Source organism: Solanum pennellii, chromosome 2 (genome assembly GCF_001406875.1).
Source record: "Solanum pennellii chromosome 2, SPENNV200".
Lineage (NCBI taxonomy): Eukaryota > Viridiplantae > Streptophyta > Magnoliopsida > Solanales > Solanaceae > Solanum > Solanum pennellii.
The window spans coordinates 51,247,184-51,268,283 of record NC_028638.1 but is presented as its reverse complement, the minus strand read 5'-3'; the positions used below and the strand labels follow the sequence as shown (position 1 = coordinate 51,268,283).

The window sequence follows — 21,100 nt, the reverse complement described above, 5'->3', positions numbered from 1 at the left end:
TAAAACATCACCTACAGTATATCTGATGGATGTTTTGGACACTACTTTGGTTATGGTATGGAGTACCTGAGGGGCTTTGCAGCTTTGTGGGGTTCTTTGAGGGATTCAGGGATGCACAATTTCACTTCTAGTATATTCATCTGTTCATTCCAATTGCCTATTACTCTTGTAAATATGCTTACAAATTTAAATTCCGTAGTTCCTTGACTTCAAATCTGTTCTCTTTGAAGCATTATTTGAGATCAATAATCTCATTTGTTAAGTTTATCTTTATTTCTTCTTCAGATTGCAACTGTACCCGAAGAGCACGGAAACATCCACGTGGCAATACTATTTAGGTATACTGAATCTATTTAGTGCCTACGTTGAGGAAGGCATTGCCAAAAGCACTGGTGCACAAGGCTCAAGATCTATAATTAGAAATTATTTTGACTGAAGCCATGTTTGAGGTATTGTCAAGCATGGTTTCTCTTTTGTAATCTGGTTCACTTTTGCACTATCAGCAGCATAGTTATTCTATTATAAACTTTTGGTGTTCATGTTTGTTTGCAGGCTGCTGACTTAAATGTCAAAGCAACTCAGCAAGGGGTTTCTACATAGAGGAAGTTGATAATTAGCCAAGAAGTTCAAAAATTATTATCTACATGGATATGGATAATCGACTTTGAAGTCATCCTTATAATTAGTCACCTGTTTAGGCTGAGAGCCTTAACATTTGCAGAGATGTATCTGAGAAGGATGTCCAACAGGCGCTGCTGAAGATGCTTGAAGGAACTGTGGGTATTTATTGCAAATTATTTCTTTTGTTCATTCCTATTGCCTATTACTCATGTAAACAACTTTTTAAGTTCATAGTTCTAGTTCACTTCAAATGTGTTCCCTTTTGAAGTATTTTCCGGAGATCAATAATCTCACTTGCCGAGTTTATCTTCATTTCTTCTTCAGATTGTAAGTGTACCTGACAATAGAGCATGGAATCTTCCACCTGGCGATACTATTCAGGTATACTGAATCTATTAAAACCTTTTTATCTAATTTTTCTTTAAAAAAAATGCAGGCAAACAGTTTTGTTAGAAAAATACTTACCACTTGCTATTTGGATGGTAATATAGTTTAGTGCTTTTTCGAATCAATTGGATTAAGTTGGGGGGTGGAAAACAATTTCTACGAGGGAAGAATGTTTGGCCAAGGAAAATCAGATGTCAGACGCAGACTCAGACCTATTCAACAAACAAGAAACAACACTTCTTCAGCTAAACTATATGTTGGGAGTGGGAAGTCAAGTCAAATACTGGTTTATATTCCTTGAAACAATTATCTACCAAGGCTGTGAAGTTGTCGGGTTGTTCCTGTCTTGGGACTAGGAGCTTATTATTGACCCTACTAAAATGGTTGTAGTCTTTTTCATATTATAGAGCATGTTGCATAATCAACATCGGCCTGCCAAATATTTCATTTTCCTTCTTAAATTGTTTAACCTTTTCCCAATTGTTGTTTCTTGTGTTGTTCCTATCTTGGGGCTAAGAGCTTCTTGTTCAATAGCTCTTCGCTGTTCTTTCTAGATGCTGACTGCTCTTTATATTTTTCCTTACACTAATCTGCAGATAGCTAAAGCTATCTTTTTTACCTGTGCTGGAGCTTTTGTTGGTTTAGAGAAGACAATTCAGAAAGGTTATTTGTCAAACTCAACTAATTTCATGAAACACTTTTAGGTGAAGTGATTCAATATGGTACAACTTATTATTCCGTTACTCCGAGACGGCAAAATCCTTTAATTGGATTCTGAGCACCTGTTCGAACTAACATGAGAGTTGGTGGTCTAACTGATGTTGTAGTTACTTCATCACTATTGGAATCTTTGAGGAAATTCCTGTAACTTGAGCTTAGTTTTCTTTTCCGGATCACTATAATTTAATGATTTCATGACTCTTTGTTCTCGTGAAATTATAAAAGCCAAATGCATCGAAAGCATTTGTTCACATTGCTTTCGTTTTCTAGGTAGAAAGTGATCTCACTGTGTATGGACTTGTACCTGAATTTGTGGCACGGCTTCCAGTTTTAGTGAGTTGTATTCCCTGGATAAGGATCAGCTTGCGCAGGTTTGTCTACTCTTTTCACCTTTTGGCGACGTAGTTTCTAGTTTCATGTTTTCCTGGTTTAATTGGCTATTTGGGAACTTTAACTGTGCTTAGGAGGTTGATAGTATTATTTTATTTTTCTAAAAATATATGAAGATTAATAATCAGTATGTTCCTATGCAGAAATTTCTTCGGTGATGTAGGTTTCTTTTTGACTAGTAAATCCTTGTTGGCAAGACACTTGTTAGAGTTATTATACTGTGAATTGAAACTTTGCGAATTTTCACATGATTAGTTATTGTTATTATTTAAAATGATAATGTTGTAAATTAGTAATATTAGTATTTTTGTCATCATTATTATCTTTTCCATCTGCAGCCCAATTAAACTGCAATTGTTTCCTTCTGTTGGTAGAGACTAGGGATAGTATAAACCTTGGAGGTCCCCAAAAATGGTGAATTTGACTCTATTACAAACACACTCTGCGAAGGCAAGCATCTCATGGTATTTTTCTCTTGTATCCATTTCTTACACATTTATTTGCAGTAACTAATTCCTATTTCTCCATCCAAATGTGCAGTTTGACTTAGTTTGGCTCCATTTTTGCTGATGACAGGCAGGGACAAATACTACTTATATATGGCAATTTCTGAATTGTTAAATGAGTTAAGCAAAGAGGGTTTTAAACTAAAAGTTTCTAGATTGGCTGTGAAATGGTATGACCTTTTCTCATTTTTTGTTTCTTATGCTCGTGTTGTTCCTGTCTTTGGACTTGGAGCTTCTTATTTGACCCCCTACTAAAATGGTCCTAATGTTTTTCATATTATAACCATAGGTTTGTGACCAGCAAATTCTAGAGATGACTAATAGGCTTTGTGATAAATTTCTTAATGGAAAAGATTAGCATTGTGATATTGCTAGCATAGCTTTGAAGACTTTCATATCTGAAGTTCCTTCATCATGTATTGCTCGAAATGTCCTCGTCTCTGTAACACCTCGGACTTCGAGAAAGGTCTAGAAAGGACAAGCGGGTAAGTCCACAAACCCAAATGGACCATGGAACCTTCATAGGCACCCTAGACGGGCCGTTTAGTGGTCCACCGCCCGTTATGGGTATCGTGAGACCATCCTAGACTGTCCCTAGGCTGTACTTGTCACCCAGACAGTGAGGTTGCACCCAAGGTCACTGTGAAGGACCACGAACGGCTAGACGATCCATGGCTCGGACCGTGAAGTCGTCCGTGAATGGGGCTTATCAGGTTTTGAGTTTTGGGTTAACATCAGTCGATCATATCTTTCAGCACAAAATTAATTAGGTTGCCCATGACCTATCAAATAAGATGTCTTTGAGTCATTTTTCCAACGTCACCAAGTTTGCCTAATACTGAGCCCGGAGTAAAAAGTTATGTCCGTGTTAGTGAGGCCTTGTCGGGCAGGGGATCATCACAACCCACTAGATGGGCCATGATGCTCTAGACGGCCCGTGAAGCCTCTCGTGGGAGGCACTTGGTCAGGTTTAAGTCTTGGTCGTATCAGTCTTAAACTACATCATTTGGTTCATATACTATATTGTTTTACTTCATCTAAGCCTAGTAAACTAGGCGGAAACTACCTAAAACCTTCATTGTCATAAAATCATCTAAATTAGAAAGAAAAGAAGAGAAACAAGCCACAAGTTTCTCTCCGGAACAAGCAGAGTTCTCCTTCACATCTAAGTTGCTCGGACTCGGGTGCGGGTATTCGAGACGAATGCGTATCCGAGAGTCGGATTCGGTGAAATCCAAATTTTAAGATTCGTGGGTGCGAATCTGAGTATGGATACGGGTGCGGGGATACGACTAAAAACGTTTCAATATTATAAAAATATAGTTATGAAGATAAACTTACATGTATTTTGTAGAATTCTATCTTCCGTTCTTCAAGATGAGATTACTCTTCTATTCTTCCTACAAAGACAACAAAATAGAAACTAAACATTAAAAGCATTTACAAATTACAACAGAATAAATATAACTAAAAGAATCAATTAAAATTGGAAAGAAGAACTAACCTTAGAACATGGATAGTAACTCTTGAAAGTTGAAACAAAGTGAAAAGTGAAGAAAACACTACAATTATTAAAATTCAAGAGCTACACAAAGATATTTATCCACAATTTAGATATTCATAATTACTAATCAATATTCAATACGCCAGGTAAAAGTGTAAAACATACTATTGAACAAAATCCATAACTTAAAATTAACATAACAACAAAATATTGTCAATTATCAAATTACTTAATTAAGTTGGCTATCTTTTCCACATCTTCTTCAATTTCTTCCAAATCTTCAAACTCTTCCTCAAATATCACACCTTCAATTTGAGGATCATCTATTGAAAGTTGGTTAGATCATTAGTTGTCTCATCAATATCAAACCGATCTCCACCTAAAATAAATTAAAAAGAATAAATATATTAGAAGATCTTATATAAAAAGAAAAGAACACCATTCAAACTAAATAATTAAAGAAAATATAGACATACCAACATCCCAATATTTGTTTGGCCCATTTATATATTTCTCTTTCTTGCGAGACAACAACCGGAGATTATAATGTACAAACACTAAATCTTCGATTCTTGAAGTTGCTAACTTATTTCTCTTGATATTGTGAATCAAAGAATATGTACTCCAATTTCTTTCACAACAAGAGGAAGAAGTCGGTTGAGTAAGCAATTTGTAAGCTAATTGTTGCAAAAGTGGAGCCGAGACCCCATGATTTGCCCACCAAGAAAGAGAATCTTCACTAACATAGCCATTTCCACTACAAAAGGATCCATACTCCAATGAGGTTTGTTTCATTTCATTAGAATCTTTAAAGTACCTTTGAAAGCACTTGACTCTATTCAATGAAATTTCACTATCTTCACTGGGAGCTAGCTTTCGAATTCCATTCTCTCCTTAAAGCCATGATTCATGATAATATTTGGGAACCAAAGAATGTTCCATACAATGTAGAGGTGTGTTACTTTTGTTCCACCTAGCCACAAGAATACATGAATAGTATCAAAAAAATTTGATTGACCGGAAATGAGATCTTTTCCCTCATGCTCAAAGATGACTTTCTCAATCATTGAGTCCTACATATCATAAATAGATGTAATTTTGGACCATCAATAGCGCCACTTCTTAGCATATCAACAATTGGTTCCGTAAATTTCAAGAAACAGTCAATTATCCCTTTTTTCATCATTCATTATAAGGGATTTTATTTCACATGTCTTGGCTTTAATTTCCTTATCCCCCTTATAATTCTTCCATTCATCATCCATGACCATTTTCTCCAAAGAAGATTTTACTTTGCGAATTCGGGTGGTCATAATGATGTGTGAGGCAAATCTTGTTTCACCAACCTTCAACAAACACAAATCCGAATGTTTTTGAAGAAGTGCATGTGCCATGTCATGGCCATCCATCCGAACAATCGACAATCCTTTCTTTTTTCATGTACCTTTTATTGGTTGCAACTTTGTATCAATATGTGTTTTTTCTTGAGCTAAAAGAGTTGACCTCAATCTATTATATGATGGGGGAATATAACCGGGAATGGAATTTTCGGCTAGAAACTTAGAATATTTTTTAAAATAAGGAGTGTTGACAAAGTTAAATGATAAACCTAATGCGTAGAACAACCTAGCGGCTAATTTGTCGGCCGTATTCCTCTCATAGATGCCGAATGATTTTTCGATAGCTCCACTACTCAAACTCTTTCGTTTTTTTTGTTGAATTAGATCAGTTCTCTCCGGAAGTGATATATAATCAACTTTTTTTCTTACATCAACTTGAACATTGGTTCGTTTTCTTTCCGCTTGTTCATGCTCCATTATCAAAATCGCATATATATCACCACTACTTTCTTTACATATTTGAACACCATGACCCGATAATCTCAAAAGATTTGCTTTCACCCTATTATATGATCCCGTAACTATTTTATTACAATAGTTACAAGACCATGTCCTATTCCCACCCCCATTTGGAGCCATCGAAATAACTTTAACATGATTCCAAAGAGGTTTATCATCAAAATCTATTCCTACACTTTTTTTAGGTTTCATAAAAATCTTTTTTCTTTTTGACTACTTGATGTCATCTTGTTAAACAAAGGAAGATGAGTTTTTTTTTTGCTTACAATTAACTTGAATGAAAAACAAAGAAAAAACAATGGTGTTTTTGGTTTTGGGAGGGAAAAGTAGGTGAGAATGAAATTTGTTGTGACTAGATGATGAGTGATTTAGATGTTTTTTTGACTCCTACTCTACTTACTTGGAAGACTTTTGAGCTTTCTTTTTTCATCATTCAAGAGAGTGTATGTATATTGTATACATATATTTTTACTATTATTATTTGAATTGTTTTTATAGTTCTAATAGAAAAACTTATGTTATCTAATTTTATTTTTCTGAGAACGTTTGGGTATAATGCTTTTATCTAAGAATTAAGAAATGTTAATATTTTTTATACTTATATTTTTAATATTTCGATAGTTCGAAGCTTGTAGTGATAGAAAGAACAAAAAGATCTAATAAGACGAGATCTTAAAGCGTTTGTAATGATAGGAAGAATTCAGTGATCTAGCAAAACATGATCCTTGATCTGCATATGATATTGTACGTGAAACTTTATATATATACAATAATGGTGTTGTACAGATGGTGTTAAAAGATGGGGAGTCTTGACGTATTTGATAAAGTTATGTTATAATGTTCATAATTTCCTCAAAGTAGCGGTAATAGATCGTCGAGTTTGTATGTAAGGAGAACCAACTAAAAATGTGAACAGCTTGATTGGCTCTTATAGTCTATTCATCAAAGTTTAGATGTCTGGAACCAATGGAAAGTGTACTTTAGGGGTGAAATTGAAATTTTTTGGCTCTTTAACTATAGTACCGCACGTCTTTATCTAAATAAAAAAAAAATATGCGATTAAACTCACTGTAAATATGTACGGCAAGAAGTTAAAAGATTTTGCGTAAGACTTTGGGCAACAAAGATGCATATTTTTATAGATCATCCATACGCTATAAGTTTAGGATTCTGAGTTAAGAGGCGTATATTTCTACAGATCATCCTGTTACAGATCATCCTGTTATGACCTTAATAGGATCACAAATTCAATTTACAATTTGAATTGGAAATCACAGAAACCAAACCAACTTTATTGATAATCGGAAGTCTCTATTACACGTAATGAACTATCAACTAAGAACTTCATAACCTCCATAGAAAAGCTGTAAATGAGTAATGAAGAAGAAGGATGAGAACAAAAGGAAGTACAGAGAAAGAAAAAGATAGAAGAGAAACAGAGAAGCAGAAAGGAAAGAAACGTGAGAAGCAGAAAGGAAAGAAACGTGACTTTTCCAAAAGTTAGTTATCCTTCTCTCTCCTCTAACCACTATTATATAACCACCTTCAATCTACGTGGCATCATCCTCACCATTGCTTCCCATTAAATCCTAGTCGTTCCTTTCTAATGTTAGTTACTTCTTCCAAAATTCAGTTACTACTGTAGCCTTGTTCCGATATCGAATCCCCACCTCTCCATAATTTTGCTACACTGATCTTCACTTCATAACACATCCATACCCTACAAGGTTAGGATTCTGAGTTAAGAGGCGTAAGGAGGTTTATTGAAATCTCTTTCATAAAAATTTATATACTAACAAAGTAAAAAAAAAAAAACATAGATATTGCCTTTATTTGAATAGTTTTTGTACACATTGTTGGAATAACCCCATTAATTGTTGTTATTTGTAATTTCATTTGAATGACAAATGGTTGGTGGTTGCTGGTGAAGAGAATCAAGAAGCCAGTAAGCAGGAGTATAGGAAAAGGAGGGTGATTGAGGCGGTTTTCCCTAATAAGTCTGTATATCCTCCAAAGTAAGTAATTTTTGGATTATTTTTTATGTTTTGTAGCTTTTGTTGTCTTAATTTTACTTGGTTTTAATATGTTATTTTTCTTATTTAATAGTCTTTACAACTTGTCTGACCTGAAAAAAGGTTATGATGATAGCCAAATTCCAATAATCAGAACACTTCCTATAAAAGAAGAACCAACACATGATTTGACAACTTCTATAACCGTGGTTGTAGCGGCTCTTGCAAAAAATCAAGAGAAGGATAGTCTGATTGATGCCAACTTATTGGTTAGGCTTCTCCTACACCCAAAAGAAATACCAAAGCTAATGAATGAATGTGGCATGACTACCAATGCTGCAACTGCTGTTTCTCTCAATACTGCCATGTCTAGCCAGTGATCCCTTGCCTAGGACAAAACTGAATAAGATAATTAACAATCCCATTAATGAAATGATTAATGAATGTCAAGCTCCCCATGCAGGATCTGGACAAAGTTTTTGGCCAAAGTCAATGGCAAATTTTGTGCCCTTGATAATTACTATGAAAAGTGATTTGGTTAATGAACAACAAACCCTCCTCAGGTAGAAACTACAAACTTTAGAGAGAGCAAGTCAATAGCCTATTCCACTTCAGAGCTTGATCTGGAAAATATTAAGAAACTGATTAGCAAATATGAAGTACCTGACAATGCAGGAGGAAAGCTCTTGGTTATTTTTTAGTTGGTTTCCAGATATGGTCCAACCAGCTTGCATCCTAAGCTGTCTCTTTCACCAAATGTTGGCCATACATCCTCGATGACTAGTCACAAGGATAACATCAATTACTGCAATTCCCTGATCAAGCAACATGTAGAAAAAACTGAGTTTATGGTTGATGAAAGCTTACAAAATAAAATCATCATAGTATTACACAGGGGCAAGTTTGATAAAAAATCTATTCAGTGCAGCTTAACACCTTGTGTTTTCTTTAATAAACCTAAGGGATGCCGTAATGGCTCCTCTTGTGACTTCCTGCATGATATATCTGGTAAAAAGAGGTCTGGGAGGACATCAGAAGGTCGAGATTCAAAAGAACTGAAGTAAAGTTGGGTACATTAATATGACATGACTCAAAGAGGTTTTCTTTTCTTTATACAGGGAACTACTAGTGACAAAGCAGTTTGAACAAATGTGCAACTGCTTTGTCACTAGTAGTTCCCTGTATAAAGAAAAGAAAACCTCTTTGAGTCATGCCATATTAATGTTCCCCACTTTATTTCAGTCTCTTCAAATCCCGAGATTCTGATGTCCTCCCATACCTCTTTTTACCAGATATATCATGCAGGAAGTGAAAAAAGGAGCCATTACGTCATCCCTTAGGTTTGTTAAAGAAAACACAAGGTGTCAAGGTGCACATAATTGGTTTTTGGTTCTTTAACAAACATGCCTCCTGTGTAGTACCATGAGGATTCGTACTTTGTAAGCTTTCATCAACCACAAACTCAGTTTTTTTCTCTACGTTGCTTGATCAACGAATTGCAGTAATTGATAATATCGTTGTGACTAGTCATCGAGGATGTATTGCCAACATTTTGTGAAAGAGACTGCTTAGGCTGCAAGCTGGTTGGACCATATCTGGAAACTAACTCAAAAATAACCAAGGATTTTTCTTTTGCATTGTCAGGTACTCGATGTTTGCTAATCAGTTTCTTAATCTTTTTTGCAGATCAAGCTATGAAGTGGAATAGGCTATTGACTTATTCTCTCTAATGTTTGCAGTTTCAACCTGAGGAGGGGTCCCTTGTTCATTAACCAAATCACTTTTCATAGTTATTGTCAAGGGCACAGATTTTGGCATAACACTTTGTCCAGATCCTGCATGGGGAGCTTGGCATTTATTAATGGGCTTATTGATTACCTTATCCGGTTTTGTTGAGGAGAAAGGAACCAGTAGATCTACTAGCCTAGACATGACAATATTGCGAGAAACAACAGTTGCCGCATTGGTAGCCATGCCCCATTCATTCATCAGCTTTGGTATTTCTTCTAGGTTAAAGATAAACCTAACCAATAATTTGGCATCAATCAGACTATCCTGCGCTTGACGTTTTACCAGAGCAGCTACGGTTATGGCTACATAAACTGTCAGATCATGTGTGGATTCTTCTTCTATAGGCATTGTTCTGATTACTGGAGTTTGGCTATCATCATAACCTTGTTCCAGGTCTGACAAATTGTAAGGAATGTTAAATAAGAAAAATAAAAGATTAAAAACAAGTAAAATTAAGATAACGAAAGCTACAAAACATAAAAAATAATCCAAAAATTACTTACTTTGGAGGAATTGCAGACCGATTAGGGAAAACCACCTGAATCACCCTCATTTTCCTATTCTCCTACTGGTTTCTTTGCCATTTCTCATTCAAATGGAATTACAAATTACAACAACAAATTCGCTTGGTCATTATACTTGAAGGCAGTGGCAGATCTAGGGCTAGGGTTTTCGTGAACACTTAAGTACGCATGGCTAAGCCGACGGATCTAAGGTATCATGTAAGGGAATTTGGGAACAATTTAAGCATGAATGGCCAAGTCAAAGGATCTAGGTATTGAGTAAGGGTTCTCAAGAACAATTTAAACATGAATGGCCAAGTCGACGAATCTAGGGTATTTGGGTAAGGGTTTTATGAACAATTTAAGCATGAATCGCCAAGTCGGCGAATCTAGGCTACTCGGTTATGATTTTCAGGGCTAAGCCTCCAGATCTACGCTATCCATCCGCTGCTATCGGGATGCAGACAAGGTCAAATTTCACTCCGCCGCGCGTATGTAATAACTCACAAATTATAGAAGGAAAAATCACATAGACGGCACACAAGGTACCACTCCGCCGCTCTTATTTAATAACTCACAAATCACACAGACCACACACAATGTAAAACCTCACCCCGCCGCTCTTATGTAATAATTCACAATTCACACAAAGGAGTTGACTTGTACTAAGCAAGCTGAGGTTAGGGTTTGGGTAAGATTTTTGCTCAAACTTTACATTTATATAGAAGAGCCAAGTTGAGGACGACCAAGGGACAATTTGTCATTTCATAAATATACTAGAATGTTTGTTTTTATGTTATGGCATCAAAAAAGTGGTAATAGATTTATAATAACATATAACCAAATATTTTTTCTTAAATGTCATGTGTATCCTAATGATGTGACATTTAATTTGGACACAAATTTTCTATAGATTTTTTTTCTTTTTTTGTAGTGTGATATTTTCGTTAAACAAAAAATATCTATTAAACAATGACATTTTAGTAACTTTAATATTATTTAAAGGCGAAATAATTGTATAATTAATTATTAAAATGAAAATTTAGAAGAATTCATACATGTCTTTACTTTTAAAATTGGTTCATAAAGAAATTTCTATAGTTGTTTTAAAATGAAGAGTTTCTATTAATTAGCTTTTTACAAACAATAATAAATGCTAAGCTTGTTTTGACATGTGTTTGAAAGAAAATTTTGAACTAATTTAAAATAAAATGTGTTGAATAGTTAATATTTTGTTCCTAAAAATGCTTTAAAGAATTATTGCGTAAACATATTGTTAGTATTTGTTTCAAATATGACCACTATATTCGTATCTTGATTGTTAAAATCATCTTTAAAATGACGTATTAATATTTTTTAATTAATTAACTTTTTAAAAACAATAATAAATGCTAAGCTTGTTTTGACATGTTTTTGAAAGAAAATATTGCGTAAACATATTTTAAATATTTGTTACAGAATATGACCACTAAATTCATATCTTGATTATTGAAATAATCTTTAAAATGAAGTATCAATATTTTTAATTAATTTGAAGAAATGTAAAATTACATGACTAAAAGAAATAACAATGTTTAACTATTAAGAAATTAATAATTCGATAATGTATTTATCAAAAGATTAAAAAATATAAAAATTTTATTTTTCTATAATAAATATTTTCTTAATATCAATTGTGATAAACTATTTAACAGGGAAATTTGACAAGAAAAAAAATTAATATTCAAATTCTAAGGAATATTTTAAATACAAAACAAAGAAATATAAGTAGTTAAAAAATAAAGAAAAAACAAAATATGAAAATGTCTACAGCAAAGGGCTTGAGAAATATAAAGGAAGAAAAAATTAAAAAATAAATAATAACTTGAAAAAGAAAAAAAGTATATTGGTTATTTTGTGGGGGTAAAATTCAAAGTTTTCTTTTACGACATGATATTTAGAGTGTAGTATTGAATAAAATTATTAATATAATTTAGAATATAACATTATCTCAATTGTTATCGTATATAGAAATAAAATTGCTTTCATGATTGTTTTTATTTTTGTGGAGTTAGAAATCAATATTTTAATAAATATTTTCAATATTTAAAATATAACATTATGATATTGCAATTGTATATAGAAATAAATTTAATTTCATGATTGTATTTATTGTTGTGGAAGTTAGAAATCAAGTTTTTAATAAATACTTTCAATATTTATACCAAAATAATAGAAGTATTTCTATTAACAAAGACAAATTAACCGACAAAGCAAACTAAAATAAATTATTTGACATAGAACAAAATGCATTAAATGTCAAATAATAATTTTGTTTACATTTGAAACGAAGGATCTAGTGTAAATTTGTTTCAACTCGACCTTATATACTTTCAATTCCATTCCCAATATAATTTGAATAAAATCATTAAATCCCATTTAAATTGAATTGAATCATAAGAATCACTTGTGGCCGCTCAAATCTTAAGTGTATTCAAATATTTTGTACCATTCTTAGGTAGTAATACACTAATACCAACACTTTATCCAAGGTCAAATAGGTGATCAAATTTGTGACAAATATCATAGAACCTACTTGTTCTTGTTCAAGTTATCTCCTCGTAGTGTTGCGCGAATTGACTCATATTTCATTTCCCAAGGAGATATTCTAAGTGTGTAGTATTAAGGACAAGTCAAATTGATATGCTTAAGTTTTTTTCCAAATATCTCCTTAACAAGTTTGTATAATTCTACCATTGAATAAGTAAAACATTATCGAAAAGAGGATTGCCCATCAAAAGTTGGCAGCGGATCTCAACAATATACTCAGTTAAAGCAGACACATCAAAGCATTAATAGATCATAGATCATCTGAAAGAAGAGATTGCTTGAAGAAGTCAGAAGAGAGACTTTCTTCCAAATCTTTGGTTATATTGAAATGTCTTCCTAAGTTAATCTAAGTTTTGACGATAGGAATTGCCTTTATTTGAATAGTTTATGTACCCATTATTATGATAACCCCGTTTCTTGTTGTTATTTGTAGTTCCATTTGAATGAGAAATGACTAGTGGTTGCTGGTGAAGAAAGTAAAGAAGATCCAATGAGATGCTAGGACTTTATAATAATAAGAGCAACAAGAGACTACAACCAAGTAAATTGATATAAAGAAGCGATAAAACCTAAGAGATAGTCCAAAAATACCACACTTAAGAGGAAGCGTAGACTAATAAGGATAAACCGCCAATCACTTTCTTTCCCCTATGCTCCGCTCCTTAACACCTCCTTCTTTACTCTCATCACTACCAACCATACGCCAATTATAGTTCAAATCAAACTAGAAATAAAAACATTAAATGGGTTGTTACGACAATATGTGAATAAACTATGCATATAAAGACACTTTCTATCATCTAAAACCTAGATTACCTTGGGAGGGTGTTTCCATTTAGCCACAGTTTGCAAGTAAGCCTCTATGTTGACTACTTCAAACAACACCTTGCTTCAGATGATGATTTAATAATTAAATAGTACTTGGATGTGTCCGCATTAACTAAAGATGATGCTGAGATCACCTAATAATTTTTTATGCACAATCATCTTTTTAAATATATTTTTACCTGTCGAATACTAAAATATGCAAACTTGTTAAAGAGAAATTGAAATAAACTAAACCTTTGTATAGGATAGGTCCGCAAGATATGTAAAAGGGGTTTCTTCCCCTTGTCTCCGGAACTAATCCGCCCTGCCCCATAACTATCAAAGCACACGGAGAAGGAACTAGCCATAAAACCTTCCTGAGACACCATACTAGAGACTGATATCTTCTCGATACCAAGCCCAAACAAACCGTTTGGTGTTGCAACATCTAGAAAAGAACCAGTTTGAGTCTATCCACTACTGCACAATTGAAATTGGCATGTATGAGAGAATGAATTTGAGCAGAAGAATTGCTCTGTTAACCGAATGTACTTTTCATACAACACATCTAATTAAAAATACACTACAACTTGACATCAACTAGGAAAAAATTAGTTCAGGATACATTCTCAAAAATCATTTATGAGTCAGGACAGGACATCCCTGAGTTAAATTTGATCTACAAATCCAGAGCTGCAAAGTAGATTGGCCTTGCATACTTAAAGGTCGCGGCGGATCTAGGGTATCAAGTTAGGGTTTTCAGGAATGACTTTTGCGCAAACCTTATATTTATATGGAGAATTTATTAAATATACAATAAATATTTGTTGAGAACTTTCTAACAAAGCAGTCACTTGGTCCCGAGTTAGTGAAAAAGACACTTATAGTTAGCATGCCCTTTTGAATGGGGGTTTGATTCGCCTTGAACATATATAAAGAAGTTTTGCTTTTAAGTTTGTAATTATTGGGAATTCATAAATTGAATTAGAAAGGAATTCGTCGGAAAATTATATTGTATATATATAAGTAAAATGATATCCTGAATGACTACTTACCTTTGGACACTTTGAGCCCAATAGGCATGTATAGCCAAGTGGTTCTTGGGGCTGTTAAATCGCACGCAGGGGAGCTTGGGGATCGCAAGTTTGATCCTCATCAACAACATTTGTCCTTTATGCCATTTTAAATATTTTAAAATAGAGCTTTTTTAATTTCTTTCTAAATCTAAAATATTTTAAAATAGAGCTTTTTATTAGTTACTTTTTAAATCTAAATAATAGTTAATAAATCTATTATTAGAAATAACTAAAAATTAATATTATTTGATAAAATAATCCTTAATTAGATACACTTGAAAAAATCAAAAATTTTAGAAGCCGATAGGAATTTTAATTGATTTGATTTTGTTTTCTTTTTAAAAAATAAACTTATATTTTTAATTTAAAATTAAATTTAAGTTAAATTATTAAACAATCCTGAAATTTTATATAAAACAACTAAAAAAGGCTCCATATATTATTATTATTATTATTAAAACTAAAAATAATATATTTTGTAATTTGCATTAACTATAATCTAGACGTAGTTTTTTTTTTTTCGCGTAGTTTTTTTCCGCGTTTCTGAAAACTATAAATAAAGGTAGCCGCTAAATTTACAACTCACAAGCATAATCGTGTCACTGCTCTCAGGTGACGATGGCCGATCAAGATCAATTTTCCCATCTTGGTGTTCTTCCATCCGACAACATGAGTTTATTGGAATTCACGCATGCTGTCGATGACCGATCAAGATCAAGAATTCTCCACTGGATTGCTGTCCCAGTGACGATTCCGATCAAAACCCTAAACCCCAAATCTTAGAATCCCCGATGATTCCGGTATCCTTCTCTCTATTAAAAAAAGAAACATGGAAAATTCGAGAACTTAATTATCCAGATTCGAGAACTTAATTATCCAGATTATCTTTTAATTCTTGCATACATTCCTTCTAAGGAAAAAACCAAGAAATTGTCGTCTTTTTGAAGTTAAATTGGATTTCTTTATTTTAGAAAAATCAAGAACTTGTCTTTTTAACGCATATTTTAGGATCTTCAAGAGATCTTTTCTTTTTCAAAACAAAATAAAATGATGTTATTATTCTAGCCGTGTGTGTTAAGTTTGTTCAAGAATCTGTTTTTACTTTTCTAAGGGACATTAAGCGAATGCTTGAGGCTATTTGGAGTTCAATGTCATTATGTTTTCACAAGGGTTGTTTAGGAGTGTTTCAACAGCTCTATGATGGTGCCACAAAGTCATTCTTTATGGAAAGACGTGGAGTTGTTATTGAACCCACTCGCACAACTCTAATTATAAGAAGTCGCGCCTTCATGCAGTTTTAATCATTTAGACTGATTGCACCTGTGAATTTGTCTGTGGCTTGCACAAAAGGCAGTGACGGGTGGGACTTTTGTGCGTATTCTAAATTATTTTTTTCCGTGTGTATTTACAAAAAGTTTTCATTTTGAAAGCTATAAAATGACACCGCCTATCTTCACACGCTACCCCTTCTGATTACAAATTAAGCTTCTGGTGCAGTATATAACTTCATGCGTTACTGACGCGCATTGTAGAACTTCATATGCTATTTTCCTTTACATGGTCTAAGACTGTTTGACTTTGATTATTTCTTAAAAATGGAAAAAGTGTGCCACCTAAGAAATAGGGAATTATTTGGTTCATCTTTTTTTAATTTGTAAATGTTTTGAGGATCAGTAGAGGTGGGCTGCTGAGAACTTTTAATTGTTTAGACTAATTGTACCTGTGAATTTGTGTATTGCTTGCACAAAAGGTATTGACCAGTGAGGCACTTCAACGAATTCTCAATGTTCCTTTCTTTGCTGCTTCCTTATAGGGCTGTTCTTGTGTTTGTTGTTCTTATAGGTAGTGTACTCCTAGTTCAACTCTCCACCCACCAGGTATCTGTTGCTATAGGCATTGGGACCTGCTATGTTAAGGTGGTATCAGTTCCTTTCCCACCCCTTACTAAACCACCCTTTTCATGATATTACTCATGCACTCCCTCTTTTGTTATTCTTTATACTCACTCTACTCGGTTTTATACACAATGAAGATTTAGAGGTTTTCATCTGTCGATGTTCAATCAAACATGTTGCTTGTCCAGTTAAAGAACTGTTAATTTGGCATGGCACTTCATGTTTTGGGTCTATGAGATTTTTCGAGAAATTTCATTTTTTGGTCTTTCTTTTCTGTCTCATAGGCATACTGATGCTTGCAGCCATGCGGGGTTTCAAAGCTTTTGAGCTATCATGTTTGGGCGTCGCAAAGTTAAACTTTTTTTGTTGGTAAATCACCCTTTTGTGAAACTACACGACCTTCTACTTTTCTTTTTCTTTTATTACTCTATCTTATATAACTCAAAAAAAGCAATTTAGCATGATCTCTTTGAGCTGAAAAACTGTTGATTGGCATGGCAGCTCAGGTGGGTATATGAGATTTAGCAGAAAGTTCCATTTCATGGTGCATTTTCTCTGTCTCATAAGGCTTACCGATGCTTGCAGCCATGACAGACCGATGCTCGCAGTCATTCTGGGTGTCAAGCTTTTGAGCTAATCATGTTTGGTTGTTGCAAGTTCAATATTTTTGTCGCTAAATCATCCTTTTTGTCAAACTACACGACCATCTTCTTTCTTGTTCTTATTACTCTCTCTTGTATAACTCAAACAAGACAATTTAAATCTCTCTTGAGCTGAAATACTGTTGCTTGGTATGGCACCTCAGGTGGGTATATGAGAATTAGGAGAAAGTTCCATTTCATGGTGCATCTTCTCTGTATCATAAGGCTAACTGATGCTTGCAGCCACGGACAGATTCCAAAGCTTTTGAGTTGGTTCGTGTTTCGTCTTGGAAAAATTCAGTTTCCTTCCCACCCTCCCCAAACCACCCTTTTCGTGAAATTAAACATGACCTTCCTCTTCTTTTTTTTTTTTTATCACTCTCACTGCTCCGTTTATTAAACCATGAGGATGTGGAGGTTTTGTCTTTTGTGGAAGTTCAATCGTTCTTCTTGCTCTTCAGGTGGGTCTATGAGATTGGGATTAAATTTCTATCTCATGGTGTTTCTTCTCCATCTCACACGACTGATTGATGCTTGTAGCCACGACAAATTTCAATTCTTCTGAGCTTATCATGTTTTGGCTTTGTAGAGTTCAATTTTGTTTCTTTCACCAAACCACCAATTTGGTGAAATCACACATGACCTTCCATTTTTCTTATTTTTAGCGCTATTTCCAGTATAACTCAAAAGGGCAATCAAACCTGTTCTCTCTTGAGCTGAAAAACTGTTTTTTAGCATGGCATCTCATGTGGGTCTCTGAGATTTTTGAAGAGGTACCATTTCTTGGTGGTTTTTCTCTGTCTCTTAAGGGTAACTAATGCTTGCAGCCATGACATGTTTCTAAGCTTTTGAGCTGATTCGTGTTTTCGGTTGAGTTTCTTACCTATCCCTCATCGTACCACCCTCTTTGTGATATTACACATGCACTTTCTCTTCTCTTGTTCTTTGTACTCACTCTACAATGAGGATTTGGAGGTTTTCATCCATCGATGAATCAAACATGTCTCATGTCAAACTAAAGAACTTTTGCTTGGCACGGCACCTCAGGTGGGTCTATGAGATTTTGGGAAATGTTCCACTTATTGGTCTTTCTTCTCTGTCTCCTAGGCAAACTGGTGTTTGCTGCCATGCTGGGTTTCGAAGCTTTTGAGATAATCATCCTTTTGGTGAAACTACATGACCTTTTGCTTTTCTAGTTCTTATTACTCACTCATGTAAAATTCAAAAAAAGCAATTTAACAAGTTCTCTCTTGAGCAGAAAAACTGTTGCTTGGCATGGCACCTCAGGTGGGTATATGAGATTTAGGAGTAAGTTCCATTTCATGGTACGTCTTCTCCGTCTCATAAGGCTTACTGATGCTTGCAGTCAAGACAGATTTCAATGTTTTTGAGTTGATTCGTTTTTCGGCTTGGCAAAGTTCAGTTTCCTTTCCCCCTTCCCCAAATCACCCTTTCCGTGAAATTACACATGACCTCCTCTTTTTGTTATTCTTATAATTCTTTCTCCTCTGTTAATAAACCATGAGGAAGTGGAGGTTTTTTTCTTTTGTGGAATTTCAATAGAACTTGTTTTCTCTCAAGGTGATTAAACTGTTGCTTGGTAGTAGGTACGACACCTCAGGTGGGTCTATGAGATTTTGGAATTAAATTTCTATTTCATGGTGTTTATTCTTCATCTCACTTGACTAGCCAATGCTTGTAGCCACGACAGATTTCAATGTTTTTGTTCTAACCGTGTTTTGGCTTCGCATGTTCAGTTTTTTTCTCTCACAAACCTCCCTTCTGGTTATATTATGCATGACCTTCCATTTATTTTAGTACTCTCCCCGTATTACTCAAAATGGCAGCAATCAATCAAACATGTTCTCTCTTGAGCTGAATAACTGTTGCTGGGCTTGGCATCTCATGTGGGTTTGCATGATTATGGGGAAAGTTCCATATCATTTTGTACTTTTCTCTGTCTCACAAGGTTAACTAATGCTTGCAGCCATGACAGGTTTCTAAGCTTTTGAGCTGATTCATGTTTCTTTCCCACCCATCACCTAACCATTGTATTCAATCAAACATGTTGCTTGTCGAGCTAAAGAACTGTCGCTTGTACCTTCTTTTGAAGGATCATCTGATGTTAACTTTCTTTTGGAGGATCATCTGATGTTAACTTTCTTTTGGAGGATCATCTGATGTTGTACCTTCTTTTGAAGAATCATCTGAAGTTGTACCTTCTTTTGAAGGATCACCTGGAATTGTACTTTCTTGTTGGACAACTTCTTGAGTCCCCTACAAAGGATCGGGGTAAGGTCTATCTACCAATGCTAGCTTTTAATTATAGGATAAGGCTATGATGATGACAGATGAGGTTGTATAGACCTTCTGCTTTTCTTATTCTTATTACTCTCTCTGCTCCGTTTATAGACTATGAGGACGTGGAAGTTTTGCATTCTGTGGAAGTTCAATAAAACTTGTTTTCTCTCGAGCTGATTGAACTGTTGCTAGGCACTGCACCTCAGATGAACTACGAGATTTTAGAAATAAATTTCTATTTCATGGTGTTCCTTCACCAGCTCATTTGGCTAACTAATGCTTGAAGCCTTGACGGATTTCAATGCTTTTGAGCTTATTGTGTTTTTGCTTCATAAAGTTCATTTTTTTCCCTCGTTAAACCACCCTTTTGGTGAAAATACACATCACCTTCCATTTTTATCTTTTTAGTACCCTCTCCGGTGTAACTAAAACTGGCAATCAAACATGTTCTCGCTTGAGCTGAAAAACTATTTCTTGGCATGGCATCTCATGTGGGACTGTGAGATTTTGGAGAAAGTTCTGTTCATGGTATTTTTTTCTCTGTCCCACAAGGTTTACTAATGCTTGCAGCCATGACAGGTTTATAAGCTTTAAGGGTAACATATGCGGCCAATACTTGGGTCGGGCATTGGAGCTACCCTTATCTTGGCGAGGCAACTCTGTAAGGCATCTCCATTTTGCAACTGAGGTCTGCAGCCATTGCGGTTGCTTTGTCTTCTTTTGGCTAGTTTTATAACGAATTTGAGCCTTAGGAGAAAGAATTCGCCTAGTGACGCTTGAAGTCTTGTGAATTTCCTCTTTTAGGTTAGCCTATAAAGGCAAGAATGATGCAGCAGAGACTATGGTATTTCTTATCAAGGTTGGTTGCCCTTCTCTCTATGATTTGCCTAAGATTCTCCATTTTTTAAAACAAACCAACAGCCCTTAAAAAAGAATGAGAGTGAGAGAGTACACTTGAGTTCTTGCCTGCATTCTTCTTAAGAAAATTATGTTTTTAAGGAATTCAAAGAAACAATAGTTTTCAAGAATGTATTGGCATGGTACGAATAAAATGAACTTTGAGAAACCTTTTTGTGAGCCTAAGGAGAAAGAATTACTCAATTTATTTTTCATCGTGTAATAATCCACATATTATTATTTACCAAATAGCAGTTTTTACATTATTATAATTTATAACAACATAACTAATACTTCAACAAGTAATGTCTTCCTCTCTTATATTGCAATTTTGTGACACAACTGTAGAAAAAAAGACTGATATATAGAGTGCTTTATCATATGCTTCTTCACTTTGTGATGGTCTGGTGAAAGTGTATTTCTGTGTAGAAACTTAGGTCCATGTCGAAATTAATGTGCGTCCCTTTTTACACAGTGGCGTTTATCTTCGTTGAGCATTACAGTCATTGTCATTTTCTTCAGCACGCTGAAGATGAGTGAATTCGTTTGGAAGAATTACGTGAGAAGGCAATGATTGTCTAAAAATTCATTGAAATGTCAT

The 21,100-nt window shown here is 34.5% G+C and overlaps 1 long non-coding RNA gene and 2 pseudogenes across 2 annotated transcripts in view; 2 read left to right on the top strand and 1 right to left on the bottom strand.

The window, feature by feature from the left end:
* The window catches only part of LOC107010661, a 51,496-nt gene that overhangs the window by 19,249 nt on the left and 11,147 nt on the right, over positions 1-21,100 (top strand). Inside the window, exons 9-14 of one of the 2 annotated variants that reach the window (XR_003576782.1) lie at positions 286-449; positions 553-776; positions 946-1,002; positions 1,999-2,099; positions 2,457-2,582; positions 2,695-2,810. The exons of the other annotated variant lie outside the window; for it this stretch is intronic. This is a non-coding gene — a long non-coding RNA (uncharacterized LOC107010661). Of the gene's footprint in view, positions 1-285; positions 450-552; positions 777-945; positions 1,003-1,998; positions 2,100-2,456; positions 2,583-2,694; positions 2,811-21,100 lie in introns of those variants that run through there. 2 annotated transcript variants of the gene reach the window in all.
* Positions 7,992-9,064, top strand: LOC107010131 (annotated as a pseudogene).
* LOC114076112 lies at positions 9,200-11,160 on the bottom strand (annotated as a pseudogene).